Source organism: Dermacentor albipictus, chromosome 2 (genome assembly GCF_038994185.2).
Source record: "Dermacentor albipictus isolate Rhodes 1998 colony chromosome 2, USDA_Dalb.pri_finalv2, whole genome shotgun sequence".
NCBI lineage: Eukaryota > Metazoa > Arthropoda > Arachnida > Ixodida > Ixodidae > Dermacentor > Dermacentor albipictus.
The window spans coordinates 80773876-80791896 of record NC_091822.1 but is presented as its reverse complement, the minus strand read 5'-3'; the positions used below and the strand labels follow the sequence as shown (position 1 = coordinate 80791896).

The 18021-nt window shown below is 49.9% G+C and overlaps 1 protein-coding gene across 1 annotated transcript in view; it reads right to left on the bottom strand.

Moving 5' to 3' along the window:
- The window catches only part of Atg1 (serine/threonine-protein kinase unc-51-like protein Atg1), a 186405-nt gene that overhangs the window by 114432 nt on the left and 53952 nt on the right, over positions 1-18021 (bottom strand). The window lies entirely within an intron of this gene.

The following is an 18021-nucleotide window of genomic DNA, read 5'->3' as shown; positions in this document are numbered from 1 at the left end:
TAAGCGTAGAGGTCTTGCGAACCTCTCCACAGTGACACAGCCCTGGAAAGTCGGGCGCCTGGCCGGCGGGGCGTTTCACCCCGTCTTATAAGCCGGTGGGTGTCCGACGGTGGGCATCGAACCACACACCTCCCGCAGCCGAGTCGGCCTATACTCCCTGGCCCATGGCTGCGGTAACCCCGAAGGTCGATGAACGCATCTCACACGCACACAAAAGTCGACCCGTACGTGTGTCGCACTTTCCCATTGTAGGCCCCTTCCATCGGGTGGGAAATGCTGCAGCTTCCGAGCCGGGAACAGTGGTACTTTAGAAACGCCGGACTTTCCTCAAAATCGAGGAGCATTAGTGCAGCCGCCATGGCCGCCTTTAGCCAAGAAATGGCAGCCTCTCGGAGCATCAACCTAACTACAGGAGACACCTCCAAGTCTGAAACGGCAGCGGAGAAGTGCTGTCGACGACGCATTCCATTGCACAGCCACGCCTACTTGGATCTTTTCATTGCCTTTTTTTTTTTGCGCACTGACTTACCTCACTCGTTTAACCATTATATTCACCGCATACGGTATAAGGTGCATGAACGACGCTATCGATACTTCCAGCTTTTTGGCGCTACAAGCTAAGGGGAGGAGGTTGAGCCACACCTTCAGTGTGTTTTAGGGGAATCTAGTCCGGTTGCAGTTACCGAGAAGCGCTCTCAAAGAATACGTCACAGTGTGTGACGTTAAATTTCGAAGAACTTTTGTGGCAGAGCTTTAACAACAACAACAAAAAAAAATCCCGAGGAGTTTCCTTCTATATCTATATACCAAGTAAATAAGTTGCGACGATCGCAATATACGCAAGTCCCTTTGACTCACGCAGGCTTTCCACTGATTGTAACAAGGTGCAGGGCTGTCGCAGGAACACGGCCTAGCATATTTAACGAGAACGGATACGACAATATATATGTGTCAGGGCTTTTCCTGTCCTCGCTCTAGAGCAAGAGAGAGAACTGCTCGACAGGCACTTCCTTCAACCTCAGCGAATGCCGGGGAAAAACAAAAGGAAACAGAGATAGAGAGAAAAAAAAATACAGCTGCAGCGGCGGGCAACGTACCAGGACAAGAAAATGTAAACACGCGGAGACAGTTCCGACAGATAACGCGATACGGAGGTCGAACGAACAATGTTCGCAGCGGTGTTTTGCAAAGGGAGTTACATGCAAAAGTGTTATGTGAGATATCCCAAGTTATCCTTATGTCCCCTCGAAGCCGGGACAAACATAGCGGAAACAATGTGTCACGCTAGCTACATAGTGGCCTAAGTAATGTGGAGACAGTCTGGGTGTCCATCAGAGTGCAATGATATACACATGCGTGCGATATACCCTGCGAAAAGGCGCTGCCCGGCCGTGAACCGGTGCTATACCTATGTCTCACAATGTTTAAGTGGAGCACAAGATACCCCAGTCTTCTTGAAAAAGAAAAAAAGACATTCCTAGAGGAATTACCGCAGTATGGCCTAATAAAAACATTAGAGCGCTACAGGCCGCGCTAAAAGAGTAAAAAAAAGTATATTTTGGGGGGTGAGCACCTTACGCTGGGTGCTCGAGAACTGTATGCTACAGGCTAACGTTAGGCAGTGTAGAAAATATCCGCCACTTCTGTATGCAAGCCAGGGAAACGATGGAACGTGTCTCAAAGGAGTGTAATCCCGTTTCGCCCGTAGTCAAACAGGCGAGCACAGATATCCAACTACCGGGATATAGAAGATTTAAAAGATGCAGCGAGGGTGAAGAGGGAGAGACCAGCGTTGGCGACATCGATCTTCACCACGAATGCGCGCACCGCCCAGCCGACGCTATCTCGACCCCTGCAGACCCTTATAGCACGCCGCTTTCCGCACGTAACGCCGGCACTACACATCGCCTCGGCGGCAAACTGAAATCCCACGCAGTCCTGCGTGCGCGGCAGACGATCCGACACGCGACCGTATTGCGGGGACGCCAACCAGCGAGCCACGCGCACCACGCATGCGCCGCTAGATGGCCAGCAGCGCGAGATCGAAGGCGAAGGTCGCGACGTGAGCGAATAGCGCAATGTCTTCCGCGACCAGAACAAGCGACCCCCGCCTCCATAGCGCATAGACTCCAAAGCAAAGACTAAATAAATTTCTACAAGACCTCTCTCCAGCCCCCCCCCCCCTCCCCAAGTGTGGTGAGGACTCTACCAAGGAGAAACGGCAACACAATGCGGACACTACAGCAGCAGCGCCAACTTATATAACAAGAAACAGAGGAGGAGGGAATGATTTGCCCCGGCAGGGAAGGGCTATACGAAGCGGCGTTTATTTCCTCGAAATGCATGTGTGGGGAAACAACGTTCGCAGCACACACCCGCCGCCTCCATGCCTCGCCCATATATAGGGGTTCCTGCTTGGCCACGGACCTCAGAGACCCCCCTACCCCCGCTCCCCCCTCCCGGAGAGCTTAAAGGTAACACTAAATAGATAAATTATTTTAGCTGTGTTAGGACACTCTTCTTCCACAATGTCAAATCAGCCGCTCTTACCACGAGAAGGGTCTTGCTAAGCCACAAAAAACGCAAGAAGCCAAGTACGGGTGCCGACTCCACCTTGGAAGTTCCCGCCCGCAGTTCGACCTAACGTCATCGACTTTGACGGCGTCTGTTCTAGCTTAGTCAATTTTTTTTCTTCTTTTTTTTCTGATCGGCAAAGTTGGACTACACTGTTCGCTAAGGGAGCTACAGACTCAACTAGCAAATTTCAAGAACGTGTTTTACTGAGGCATTGCGCGACACGCACGAAAACATTACTTGAAGTCAGTGACGTCAGACTGCCGCATCCGCGCTGGGATTCCCGCGCTTAATAAAGGGAACTGAATTTTACTTGCTTTTATAATACTAAACCGGTTACCGCGAAATTAGCGATAAAAGAAAAGTTCTGAAAACCCACTTGATCAGTTTAAACTGGCACAGCGTTTCTCTTCGGTGTCCATTTAAAGTGTTCCGTGGAGAGACATAGCTATAACGGACAGAGTGCTTGCGAACGTCCTCTACCCAAGAAAGGTGACTGCCAATACACTGATGAGCGGCAACGACTCGGTCTCCCTATGCAGACGGTAGAAAAGACGCCCGAGAAACGGCGAGAACAGCGGGAAGGACCGCGACAGCCGCAATCAACGGAGGTACAGGGTCAAGTTGCGCCTAACATTAGCAGGCCTATCGGCGCCGCGCTCTCAACGCGGCTGATCGCGCGGAGAGGGATGCCCCAGTTTCGTGTAACCACCGCGCTCACACGCCGGGTCCGATATGATGCCCCCTTCCCGCACCCTTGCATCAGCCGGCCACAGAGCGCTATCTTTCTCTGCCAGGGACTTGAAAGCGTTTCGTCCGCGCTCTCACCATTCGCTTCAGCTGGCTGAAGAAGGAAGGCTCGCTCTCTCGTTTCGTCACCCTTTTATAGAGGAAGGCGCCAGGGAGACCTTGCCCCCTAGTTACGCTGCTGTGCGCCGTAGCGTGGTGCTATATACGGCGATAGCGTGTATGGAGGGGAAGACGGTGCTGGAAGGTCTTTTTTATGACGAGCAATGAGACACATTACAGTTTCACGTGCGACTTCCTTTGACCATTGCACACTGCGCACTCATACAAGACGACGACGACGACGTGAATCGGCGGTTGTAATCCACGGCCGCACCGTACGTCTTCCCTGTTGTTGCCTTACTGACAAAGCTACTCGCAGAAAATATCTTCCCAAGAAGATGTAGTGGCAGCGCAAGAGATAAGCATAATATAAAGGGGGCAAGCAGCAGTAGCGAACGTTTTGCAACCTACACACATCGCGTGTTCGTTACTACGCTTCCGCAACAGGATTTCTTGCTCCTCGAATGGACCGATCGCTGTCGTTACGGCGCCCCGAATTCGCATTACAATCTACCACAAACCATACGCTATATATGGCGAGGTCCACAGACAACCTCTGTCAGTCGTGTACTCTTAAACACCACTGCGCATGATAATGATGACATCATCGATACCGCCGCAAGAAGTAGACAGACTAAGGAAACGCACATCCAAAGAAAAAAAAAATGGCTGTGCACTTTCGTTGCAGAACAAAACCAACAGAATCGAGAAACTAGTAGAGTCGAGCGCCTGCCTCTACAACGAAATTACCTTTCTAACTAAGGAATAATTATGTCCTGGTTCTATTGTGGGCAACGCGGTGTGCGACCTTTACAACGAAGTCACCTGCGTAACGAATGATTTCGGAGATTCCCAGGACTTCCTTATAAAGGCGTTCGACTGTACTGCGCTATAAGGGTCACCGCCGTGCCATAAAAAGTGAGTGAAACGGCAATGATGCGAATATTCGACGGTGATGAGAGATTACGCGTAATATGTATTAACCAGTAACAAGCGCATGGGACGGGACAAACGGAATGAACGAACAAAGCACCGTTCCTTTCGTCGGCCCTGTCCCATGCGCCGTTAACTCTTAACGTTACATGTGTTGCGTGCTAAACAGTATCACCAAATGCGAATACTAATGGAGATTTAGTAGCACGCGCACTTCAAACTTGAAATCATCTGCTGTACGGAAGTTAGTCGATGAAACTCTAGCCGCACAAAAAGAGTTTGAAAGATGATCCCATGGATACTTAAAAAAAAGAAATGATAAGAGTAATAAGGTGATTGATCCCAACCGGCCACATATTTCAAAAGAAGTATCGCTAGTTCAGGTGGAATAAGAAATCCGTGATTCGAGTGGCCTTCGGTGAAAAAAGAAAAAAGAAAGAAAGAAAAAGGAAGCTGACAAGCGATAATGACAGAAGCTGCAAGAGGCGGGCGATGACTCGGGATATCACGGTAAATCTGTCCAAGCACGTGCATAACGCGTGGGCCGCCTTGAACGCGGTTATCGCAACGCGTGGGCTTCGCGTTAATCGTTATCGGATCGCGCCTTAGTAACTCAATGCTGCACAATGGCACAATGCGTCCAGCGTTGTCCCTCGAGGCTTTTTTTTTTATCATACAAAAGAGGATCGGGCGAACCGGGAAGTGCGAACGGTAACTGACAGCGCGATACAATAGTGCTTCGTCTCTGCCGCATGCGCTAAACAAAGTCAACGAGGAACATGACAGCAATGCAAAAAATGACGTTGGCCATTAGGCAGTATAGAGAGTACAAGTGCTCGAGAGAGTGTTCGGAAACAATCTGCAAGCCAAACCGTTGTATTCTTGGCTGCATGTCTTAAAGAGCGTGCACTCCCGAAGCGCACACTCGAAGGATTAAGTACGCGTACAAAAAAGGAACAAATTTACGACGCATTTCCGCTCTGGGCGCCGGCCGCGCGTTGCGTGGACGCATGACGAGTTTCACTGACGCCCCTCAACCACCACATACAATCTACTTGGGTATTTCTGGTATCGCGCGAGTGTCGCCGGCACGGATACACTGTCATCTTACAAAGTTCTGAATTCAGCTTGTGGCTTTTTTACGTAAATTTGGACAACTGTACTGTTTTAATTTCATAAGTGGTTCTTACCTTTCTTTTTTCTTTCGAATTCGGCAGCTTCATTTCGAAATGTATACAAAGCCTCCGAGATAATGCACGCCGTTATAGCATAGAGCATCGTACCCGCTTTTGTTATTTTCTCTCGCTTCGCAAGTAAATTGACAACTCCAGGATTCGTTACTTGCGCTGGCAACACTGTCGAAATAAACAAAGATGGCTACGACATCCAAGTTCACGGCGGCTCTTTCGCTTGGCGCTGCGCTCACGCGTTTCTCGTTCGTGGAGTCAAATCGAGGTGTTTCGTCGAAGCCGAAACAGTCCTTTCTTATTTTGATCGGTCTCGACGATTTCGGCGACGAAACCGAGGAAATCGTTACGCTGTGCGTGCCAACGTCCGGCCTGCCCAGCAAGCCGAATCATGCTTTAAAAAAGAAGAAGACAAGGAGTCTTTAAAGCGAGCCGGAATTTTCAAAAAGGGAAGTGTCTGTGCGTAGCAAACCTCTAAGAGGTGAAAGTACTTGTTCGCGGCGTTGCGATCCCCTGGTGGAGGTACGATACTCAACTGTTTTCGACCTTCATAAGCAACTCCTCACAGCGACTCGTGTTGCAGTATATAACACATAGCATCTCACAATATATGGGCACTAACGCCTGTATTGTTTTCAGAAGCTAAATACGGATATTCGGCACTGAGGCTACAAACTGTAACATTACCTGGTCAGTGTGTCTTGGGATAAGAGCAAATGAGAGTTCCGTTTGTGAATCGGGGCCGCACCTTTCTTCTTATGGCAAGGTGATACGTGTGATAAGGTCGTACACGTCGGATGACTGGTGCTTGTTTATGCTTGCAGAACGCAGTGTTCGATGTAGGGCTCGGGCTTCCGAATACCGCAGACACCCGCCGCTTGTAGAAATTCGCAAACCCTAATGAAACGCGAGACGTGAATAACAGGCAATGACACCAAGTTGAGTTTCTTCCAACAGGTTTTCAAAATTTAGCGCAAGCTTTCCTTTGGGCAAAGTCATTTGCATTAGTGTAAATGCACGACTTTGAAACGAACTGAACCAGTTGTGATGGAATTTAGGTCTGTGCACAATGTCGTACTAGCGGCGCTGAGCACAGGTCGAACGCTCTAAAGCTGGAACGAGCGCCGTTTGGAGTTGCTTCTAAATTTCTTGCGAGCAAATAAACTGAAAACAAAACGCGTTGAATGAGAAAGCAGCGTCTCATGCTTTCACCGCTAAACTAAAGCACGCTATGAAACGGATATGGTGTCTCGCTGAATAACATGTGTCGTGATCACCTTCAGACCTTCCGAAGCAGTTATCATTCCTGCTACCACGCCGGCAGAAAAGAATACGTTAGCGAGAATACTCCGGCCTGCTGCTCAAAGCATTAGTAACACTAATGCTGGGGCAGAAAGATATAAACGAACAAAACCAAATGAAGCTCAAACGTACATCACTATAATTTATTAAAGCTCTTGCCAAAACAAAGCACATTCCCGGATTTGAAGCGCCAGCAAGATATTGAACGCAATGTTCTGCTCGCCGAGACGAAAGAAGTCCCGAGTGAAGTGATTCGAACGAACCGGCATAGTATCAGTCGTCACCTTTTCCCAATGCGAAGTTTTTTTAAATCCAAGTCGCTCCGCGATACGCGCCATCTGCTTCTTTCGCAAAAAGATGAACTCGTACATCACTGTCTTTCCACCGCGATGACCGGCACAACGGTACAGAACGGGAATCTCGACATCCGTATCGTTTTCATGTTAGTGCTCATCCACGGCGCCATCATGACGATTTGAGAAATGCAAGACATTCAGTGTACGCCGTGATAGGAGACCCTCTTTCGTTGCAAGCTTCAACCTGGATGGGCTGTTTCTCGGCGCGGCCGCTAGAGGGGGGGGGGGGAGCATTTAGTCGCCAATAGGTGGCGCCCAAATGGTATCCCCGACGACGGCTTCCTCGGAGTAACGGAAACGAATCTCAAGGGTCGTGCTTCTTTTTTCTTTTTTTTTGTACTGCAAGCGTGCCGCGCACTATTGCTGGAGCCGGTAACACGTCAATGTCGCCATGCTATGGACATCGCCTATTCCAGCGTCGGCGCTGCAGGTTGGACAGACTTCCGTGCCGGAAAAAGCGCGAGTCCACATGGCATTGTTCTTCGCGACACGACAAAGCCGCCGGCCAGCACCCACGCCGCCACTGTGTCGGAAATCTGTTCAGGACCGGTGCGCTCGAGTGTTTTCACAGGCAGCGCGGCTATGCGTGATAACGCTTCCCATTTTCCGCAGCACTTACCACTAGTACCCACATGTCACACTGCTACACCCCGCCAGCGTACGCTGCAGTCAGATAGATTTAGCGAAAGTCCTACGCCTTAGCGCTACCGTTACCGTGGTGGCCACGAGGCGTTAGATCTGGATGCGCACGTGTACGCTGCCTGTGTTCAATTTCCGCTCCCGAGGATTTCTTATCAGGTTCATCTACTTGCAGTGATGCTTACCGTTGAGACCACAACGTTTTAGGTTACGCACACAAAAGCGCCCCGAAACGACAAGCTATCGCTAGAAAATCGAAAAAAGAAAGAGCTTTAAAAGAAGTGACGCAGGCTTTTCCACATCGAGTCTGATATTGCGGAGAAGTCAGCTTTGACGAACGCTTCACAAGTTACACACTGTTAAGAATGGCGAGCCGCTAAGCAAGATTGCCACCTTGCCACCCGATTACGACAAGGGGTGCAAGACGCGCATTCCGCTCCCTCTCCGTCACTGCAGCTAGGAGGCGTTCGAAGAAGCGGCCTTTGTGCTGAAAACCCGCTTCCTTCCTCCAGCCCCATCGACATTGTGACGGGACGAGTTCGGTGTGTGGACAATGATTCCAGAGTTCCCCAACGCGGAGCTGATTTGACACGCCTGGACCAGCTGCCGCGGGAACGACGTATTTTTGCGCTTCTCACGTTTCGGCAGACGCAAAACAACGAGCGACCCTCGAGCGGCGTCCATACTTTCCGGAACGGCACCCCCTTCAACGCCGTCGCTTGGGCTTCGGAATGTGTGTGCCTTTGTGTCTGTAAACTGATCAGCAGAGCAGCGGCGAGGTGGTGATGAGTAAACGAACAGTCGCCGCGTCGTAGGACCGGCGGATCGAGTGTATAAAAACTGTGGCTGTGCGAATGCTGAGGACACTTCTCTTGAGCAGTCATGTTAGACTGAGTCACTTCTCTCATGCAGTCATGTTGAACTGTTACTCTTTTTCTCAAGCAGTCATGTTAGACTGATTTAATTTCTGTAAATAAACCCTTTTCCTCGTTCTCGATGAGAAGCAGTTCTTCACTTCATCAACGATCTCAGCGTAAATAAGTTGGACGACGGCATGGGCCAGCTACCTTCGAATTCATGCCGTACTCCAATCTTGGCAAAGGACCACGGACGATGGGATTGAGCCCCCAATCCTGACAACACGCAATATCACAATTGCTGCGGTGACTAATTTCGTAGGGACCTCGAGGTGCCGCTTCAACACCCCCTCGGCGCCGTTGTGACTAAACGCGATTGGCGGACCAACTATTGTTACTGAGCCCGCCACCGCCGACATGGTCTCTCTGCAGCAAGAAGAGGAAAAGCCCGCAGAAAAGAGCGAGGAGAAACCTAACGGGGAAACCGTACAAAAAGAGCAGAAAAGAAAATTCGAATCTTTTAGACCGATCCGCTGCTATAAGTGCCACAAACTGGGACATATCGCTGTGAACTGCGGAAAGCCTAGCGTAGTTTTTTTTCCTACGTAGACGAAAAAGACGAGAATATGGAACTTTTAAGCCCATATTCCTGGTTCTCGATTAGAAGCAGTCCTTCCCTTCAACAACGCCCTCAGCGCGGATAAGTTGGACAACGACATGGGCCAGCTACCATCTAATTCATGCCCGACTCCAATCTTGACAACTGATTATGAGCGACGGGATTGACCTCCCAATCCTAACAGCGCCGACTGCGAGCGTAATCAGCGCCGCGCATGCCAGGTAACCGCCAGCAGTTGAGGTAACGGTAGAGCGGCATCGCATCGCTAAAGCGTTATAGTATTACTGTTACCTCGCTGAAACGAGCCGACAGTGCGGCCTCACATTTCGCAAGCAGCGAAACAAGCGTTATGTGCGTGTGTGTACGTGCGCGTACATGTGTTTCTAACGACCACGATTTCACAGCGGCAGCGGCAAACTGGGCGCCGTCTAGTATCTCAGAGTTCGCATTTCACTTCGTGCACCTGTCTCATTGCAAACACCGTTCGCATTCGCGCAACTTCCGCCGTAATGGCAAGCGGGTATAGTAATAATGATGACAATATGTTATATAACACGATGTCGTCAGCAACACGGCGCCATAGTGTACTGTCACAAATGTTCTTGCACGACGCACGTGCGTAGCCAGTGGGGCTTGGCGCATTATTGCCTCCGGCACATTTGGAACAGCTCGCAGTTTAAATATCCAATGCGCACGCCTGCAGATGCTAGGCCGCATTCATTTCAACTCTACAATACAAAGACACGACTACCCCCCTCCCGCCAGGTTAGTTATAAAACTTGATGATTTATGGCTATTTGTGCATTCGTATAATCCACGAATAACGCGTGTGCCCGAACAAACAGTACTTATCTGCAGCACTCGCGCAGCTCTTTTATCTGTTTACTACAGGAATCTGGGAATCTATTAACGAATGCCCCGTAAAATCCACATTGGTGAGGAAGTTCCAATCTGCCAGAGCTTCTTTAAGCCGCAAAATGAAATTCCCGACAGAGCAGGGCTTTATTGAAAGAGGCAGCCACCAAACACTCAACCACACGTGCACAACAGAGAGCCAATTAAATGTACCGAGGAGTGCACGGTCGTCGGCGAGAAAATGCGGAGTCGGAGTAAAAAGAGAGAAAGAAAAAAAGGGGGAAGGAAGAGCTTCGACCAGCAGATTGCCGGGCCGAACGCCGGGCCCAAATGTCAAAGGTGCACGCAAAGGGCACATCGGACTCCCGATTCACGCCCGCAACGATGGCGAGCTGCCCATCGGTAGCACAAAAATGCACACACACGTGCACATCGCGTGTCGCTGACGATCGCGGGAAGGCAGACGCTTTTGTCCGGCCGGTTCGACTCTTTCTCTTTGTTTCGATTGTTGTTCAGCGTTGCTCCAAGGCTCGGCGAAGTGAGTGAGTGAGCGAGCGAGAACGAGCAACCCAGGAGAGACGATTAAAACAAAAGGACGAGCGAAGAATAACTGTTCTTGTTGTGAAAGGCAGGAAGCCGCTTAACATATAGCAACAAGGTGTCACCGCGACCTCTTGAGCGTGTGAAGAAACCGAAAGCGCCATGAGAAAAAATCAGCAACAAAAGCACGAAGGTAGGTGAGAGAGAGAAAAAAGAATGCCAGAAAAGGAAGTAACAACCCTCGCGGAAAATAAATAAAAAACGGGCGGCAGCAAAGGAGCGGGGCCGCCTGTCCTTCGGCGCTCGGGTCGTCCTTCCAAGGTTGCGTAACGACGCAGCCGCCGTCGCATAAGCGCCGTCGACGATGCAGGCGCGCGCGCGCTCTCGCTCGGAGGCAAAGGCTGCGGCAGCGCTGCACCAAACCGCTGCTGTTGCCGAACGGAGAAGCGCCCAAGAGCGAGGACGGCTGGCGACGAGCAACCACGGCACTCTCCGGCTCCAACCGTGCGCGCAGGATAATATTAAAAAAAAAGAAAAAGGCGCCAGAAGCCATGCGCGTCGGTCGGATTTGTTTTAAAGGTTGCGCGCAGCACGCCTCGCGGTATTTCCGACTGTGTCGGCGCCCTCTGACGGAACTATAAAAAAAAAAGTCGTGTAAGCCAGCAACTAAGCTCCACTACGAAACTGAGCCGGCTCGACTGAGTTTAATGACGTCCGACTATCGCTTTCACGGCAGAACTACGCGGCACTGAATGTAGCTGTTTTTCGCGAGTTTGAAGCGCTGCCGTAGCGCTGTGAAACGCTGTTTAGAAGGGAAAAAGGAAAAAGACGGCATGGCGCTTGTAGCCGTCTCTGTGGAGGCGAGGACTTGCGAGCACGCGTCAACAGCGGCGCATAAGTACGGTAGTGCGAGATACGAGGGGGGGGGGGGGATTTACTTATGGGTGAGGTTTAGCGTCTCAAAGCAACAACGGGGCTATGAAGTATAGCCGTAGTGGAGGGGGATCTTGAACGTGAACCTTCATTTATTGTTTGTGCCTTCCACGTCTTAAAAAATGCGGCCGGAGGTCGAACGCGCGAGTTCAGCAACAGGACCCCATTATAGCCGCGCTGCCATGTGACATGGTGAAGTGGTGGGAAGAGAGAAAGGGAGTGACATGTGTCGTTGCAGAAAATATAGCTATACCACGCAAGAGTGAACGTCATCGCGAGAACCACGACAACGACTTGCTATAGCGGGTTCCGTACTCCCTTCGCATTCGTGCGCTTTGCAGGGTCCACGACAAAGTACAGCGACGACTAGCGCGACCAACGTTGCGTTGAACGTCACGACTGGACAGGTCACTCAGGGCTCCAAGAGTTCTGGGTCCTGCTCTGCGATGGACATTTGCGTTTTTAGACTGCAGTTGCAGCTTTTACGAAACGGAATCGGCACATCTTTCCTATATATTTCGTTTTTTTTTGTTTTCTTAATAGGTCGCGTTTTCTACCATTATATTTTTACACAGTTCCTGCTCTGAATACGAATGGAATCGGAGAACAAGATTCCTATAAGCACATAGCTTAACTGCGGCCCTAGCACCGGAAAAAAAGCTCTTCCGAACACCAACATCTTGTCACTTATCGAAGCTACACATTGCTCAAGCATGTTTTGATTATCCTGTATAAGTTACGCACGTTACACAATTTTAGGTGTGTTCCTCACAAATCTGCTAGATTTGACAAACCCCTCTCCTTTTTCATTATGCGTCAACAAGTCACCGCCGGGTGCGTAAGTGTGACGACGGGGGCCTCAAAATAATTGCTCTCGCATTGACACGTCTCGCCGGAAGATGACTTCGGAATCTCGCCAGGTTTGAGTCTGTACATGGCCACCGCTATGTGACTGAAGATAACAAAAAGAAGTGCGGTGGCGCAGAATGCGCACGAGCAAGATCGCAAAATGTTCATTAAAAAAGAATCGTTTTACCGGCTGGCCAGAGACTATTTCCCTGCCACGTACATCACTCCTGATACCACTGCTCATGCGTTCACGCTACACTGGACTTTCGGATTCGGCGTGCCTTCAACCATGTAACGACCAACCGCGGTCGGCAGTCTGAATTTGCACTCTTCTTCCCCGAAACCCAGCTGCTCGGTGCCACAACGATTCGAACGGCTGCCTGCCTACCCACCCCACCGGCAATGTATTGGTACACATAGCGCCTGCATCGCCAGCACCCGATCCGTCAGCCCGGCATGACGCTCCATATCTCGCGCTGCTCGGCATATGAGCCGCTTTGAGATCTGACACTGGCTGCAGCGCAGCTGAGCTCGTCTACGGGTGCGCGCAACGCCTTCCGGGCGAACTTTTCAGCGAAAAATCGAACCCCAGGGGGACGTACTGTGGGTCGATCACTTTCGGCAATACTGTCCCGTGACGCAGTGCTCAACCAGCCAATCAGCGTGCGCCTTATGGTCGAGGCGACAGTATCGCCGAAAGTGATCGTCTCACAATACGTCTCCAGCTAGCTATGGAGGTGGCCACGACAAGTCGTTGGCAGCTCTACAATGCAGTGTAGTTCCACCTAAACGATAAAAAGAAGTGACTAAAACTGCGTGGACGCTATCGAAATCCACGAAGTCCCGGCGTTCTGGTGCGGGAACTTCAAAGTGTACACTACTGAAACAGTCGCTATACGTGTCTATTTCTTGTCATGCTGGAGCAAGACACTCCCGAGTAAAAACGTCTTTTCAGGAGCAAGCGCTTCCACAATTGAGGGTTATGGACCTCAACCATCCTTTCCTCTGCTGTGAAGTATTACACAGACGGAATACCCAGTCTATATATTTATGCGTCTTGCCTCTTCGGTCGCGTATCGTAAGTAGGATTTCACTGTTCTCATTTATAGCTGTACGCCTTAAGTGCGCTCGCAGTTGAGACGGCTAGTATAGTCGTGACAGTTGTGCCGTGCAAGTCGAGGCTGAACATTTTGCCAATTCTTTTCTTTTCCTGTTTCCTTTCCCACCGCAGTTGGCACGCAGATTTTACCAGCACAAACATCTACAGAATGTAGGCACGACGGTCCACGCTCTCGGACGGGAAGGGGCCCGAAACGCTGCACCCAACAGCGGCTCGACGGCCCGCGCGAAGCCTGGCGCGGGGCCAAGCGAGCGTGAAACACATTCCGAGAAGCAGGGACAATCAAACGGAGCAACGCGCACGACGCGGGAGAGGGAGATAAGAGAGAGAGAGAGAGAGGCAGCCAACGCGCGCTGCACTGACACAATGTCGTCGTTACATAACGAGCGTAGCGCGCTCATTCGCAGCCTGCAGATAAGGAGACGACGCTTAGTCATAGCGCCACTCTTTTCGCGCGTGTGCCCCGCTGGGTGCACGCACGGGACGTGCACGTGTGCACACGCTCCGCGACGGCACGGCGCCTACACAGCAAAATGCGTTCCGTAACGATCTACGTCAATTAGCATTTTTATTTTCTTATCGTAGTCCGTCACACCGAGCGGCCGATCCCAGAGATAACGCGTCGACGTCAGGATCAATGACGAAACGCGGAAGAATGGGAAAATGAAGTTGCACAGCACAAAACGTGGTCCCAGCTGTCGCTAATTTAACAGCTGCTTCGGCGCTCCAGAGCGCGTATTCGCGCTCGCGATCTCCGCGCCCGCAATTGGCTGCCGGCCAACAAAGAGCGCCGTTGTGGGCTGGGAATTCTGCCGCCGCGTGAGCGTGAAAAAAAAAAAAGAGAGAGAATCTGGTCTCCAGTCCACGCTGTGAAAACGTGGTCGAACAGCGAAGCTGTAAACGACTAGAACGATTACCCATTGCGACGTATAGCGTGAAATTATTCCCATGACTACATTCACACGCACTTTACCTAATTATTAACCTAAGGCGTTTCGCAGGCCTGCGACTTGGCTTGCGCCGCTACTTCGTGCACCTACAACTTCCTTTCCAATAAACAGTTGTGAGTAGCGCTTGTCCTTGTCTGTCTCCCTTGTGTTCGTGGTTTTATTTGCGCTAAGCTTCTACTTCAAATTATGGACGACCAACTAGCCCAACAGTCAACCCTACTACAAGGAGAGGACCAGAGAGAAATGCACTTAACTACACTTTCGCTGCGCCTCGTCTGCACGCTGCTCTTAAAGGGCCCCTGAAACGGTTCGGACAAATTTTGTAGGCGCGTAGGGTACAGCTTAAGTAGAACATTCGCACCACAATTTAAGTGAAGCGTTACGTATTAATGGAGCTGCAAGCGATTAGACGTTACCCTCCTCCCTAGCTATGCTTTTCCTCCTCAACTCGCTCGCCGAGCGAGCGGCGCTAAGCTCCGCCTTCACTGGTTCAGCGTCACGATGCGACGTCACATCGCTCACTTCCGGTTGTTTAGGACCACGCCCCCTCCCGCGCGCGACCTCTCCGCTAGCCGCTTGGCCGTCGACCGAGAGCTATCGAAGCAGCGTGCGTTGCGAGCATTCTGTCGTAGCGCCGAACGTGTCCGGTACTCCGCTAAAAACAGGCAAGCTGGTCATTTCGGCAAATGACTGGAGGCATAAACTCAAGCTGATGAAGGAACTTTAGCGTAGACGTACGTGAGCAGCCTGATCGGTCTGCACGGTCCAGACACTTGCTGGCGCAGCGCTTAACCAGTCAAACAAAGCGCTAATATTGCTCTAACCAAGTGTAAAGCATTTTAAACATTTATAAATCAACGTGTTGATGATTACACTCCTGCGAAAAATACACACCCGCAGCAAAGAATACACTTCGTTGCTGCTACTGTGTATGGTTGAGCTCTGTGCCACCAGGTGGCTGCACTGTGCAGACCGTTCACATTTGCCCTTCTGCTCATCTCGTGGCTCATCCCGGCACAGTCGAGCGGCCAGACCCTGTCCCCTTGCGCTTTCGTTTGCCCTAATACTGGACTCGCGGTTTGCAGGTCGCTAGGTTTGCAGTCCACAAGGCAACAAAGTCGAATCATAGTGCTCGCGAAAAGACTGAGACCGACTCTGACCGCGGAGCTCTCGTCAAAATGGAGTACGTTGTAACACAAGCAGACGACACTTGCTGTGTGCCGGAAGTGCTGAAGTGTACTAAAAAACTATTCTTGTGTATTCTCTTTAAGTTATTTTCTTTTTACAAAAACAAAGTAACTAACATTCCAACTAGTACGAGCATCATTTGTTCACCATAAAGTTGAAAAAATTATCGACCACGCGCCCTGTTCAGCCAATCAGATAGCTCGCCCATGTGACGTAATATGGGTTATTTGCATCATATGGGTAGGGGCGGCTTAAAATTCCGCCGAGCAGTGCGCTGCGATCGGCAGCGATGTGTATTTTTAAAACCTTATAATAAATTACACGCTTTACGCAGAGCACTTAGATGCATCAATTAATGATCAGAAGAACCTACTCTAACGGCTCAGTACGTTTGTAGAAAATCGCCAAAATCGTTTCAGGGTCCCTTTAAGGAGTGCTCACTATACGCGGCCTTCCCCCAGCAATGCCTCAACACAAATCAGTTGCTAGGCGGGTTCTCCTTTTACATGCGAAAGCGTAGTTACGCCACTCCTTGTTACGTCACGCAGTTGCCGACGGGAGCTTACGGAACAGTAATCTTCACAGGGAAACGCTTGTGGCGAACGCTATGCGCGAAGGCGAGCTTTCTGGCTCTTGTTGAGGCTGTTACTAGCCTATCGTAAAGAAGCAAAACAAAGCCAGCCATACATCACATCGTTAGCACAGCTAACTAGAAACAGAACAGAATACACTACACGGTCACCTGAACACTGGTATGTGCCGCACCCTCGCACTAACTATTCTCTTCAAATGTTGTACCACCGCTTACCACGCCTATTAAACACGCTTAAATGTAATAACATAGATGTCACCTCCTGTCCTGTATCGCATTTATATGAGCATTTCAGTGACATTTTGAAGACGATTTAATGGGTTGTTTGTGACTGTTTTCTGAAGTAGACTGTCGTCACACATCTCAATTTGATATTAGCCTTTGTCAAATCATGTCTTATTCTTTCCTAAAACGATTACCTTGTTCTATTGCTGCTTCTTTTGTACAATACTGTACACTGTGGATTTCGCGTAGTTTTTATGATTTGTAACGTTTTTCTTTTTTTTTTCTTTCTTTTCTCCATTGCACTTCTGTTTGCTGGCATACTGTCTAAGCCAAGTTGTCATAGTCTTTTTTTTTTTTTCGCTTATGTATTGTTTTGTCTGTTCTAAATCAGTGCCTGTGCCTTCTGCTGCTGCCCTCAGACCGGGTTTAAGGCCCGTCAAGTTGCTGCGAGCAACTTTTTCCTTAAATCCCCCATAAATTGTACGTTTATGGAAATAAAGGCATTTTTATTTGTATTTGTATTGTTTTCTGTCCCCCCCGCACGGCCGACGCCGCCGATGCCGCAGATCCGAGCGCCATCTGCTGGCGCTGCAAGGAACCCAGCAGCGCGCGCCTCCCGAGTTTTGCCTACACACACGTGAGCTCCTACTCGCAGGTAGAGCTATACAGCTTTCACTGTAAAAACTGCGTTCGTGTTTTGTACCAGCATATACCAGTGTTGTGTTACGCACGCGAGGACGCTCTGCGAGAGGGCTCCCCAGACTGGGGCTAACATCGCATGCAGCCTACGACTGCGTGAATGGTTTACAGTGGAATTCTGCATAATAAAAGCGCGAAGTCGCGTCCTCATTGTGCTGGATTCGAACTGCGAATGTGCACGCCGTTCGGACGCGGCCTTAGCATTTGTCGCGGCACCGCTATATTCAGCAGGGATGTGTGAATATGCAAAATACTGAACAAGAACCTAATAGCATTGTTAGTTTATTCGAATTCAATATTCCAAATTATCTAATTGATGCTTGGTTGTGGCCAGATCTGCATTACAAAAATTGGTATTCAAGACTGCAGGGAAAAAATTCAACAGAGAAAAAAAGCAAGACCGTTCGAAATGACCGCAGTTAATGCCTTTTCAACCGGAAGTACTTAACCAAGCTCTTCTGAAAGACTATGTTTAAACTGTTCTTTTCGGAGAGAGGCCCCGCGACCAGTTCCTCAGGTTATATCCGGAAGGCCATGCATGACAGAGATTGATTTGAGATCGAAACTTGGGCGACGAAAAAAAAAAAAAAAAGACTCGGAACGACAAGCTTCAATGAATACAATTCATTTATTGGAAATTCCATTGTATAGTTTTGATAAATCTACGATGTAAGAAAATGTCTAAGCATTGCAACAGGAATATTTCCGTAGCGTTTACCTGTACCGGTTTGAGCGGACAAATGCTTCATCGCGT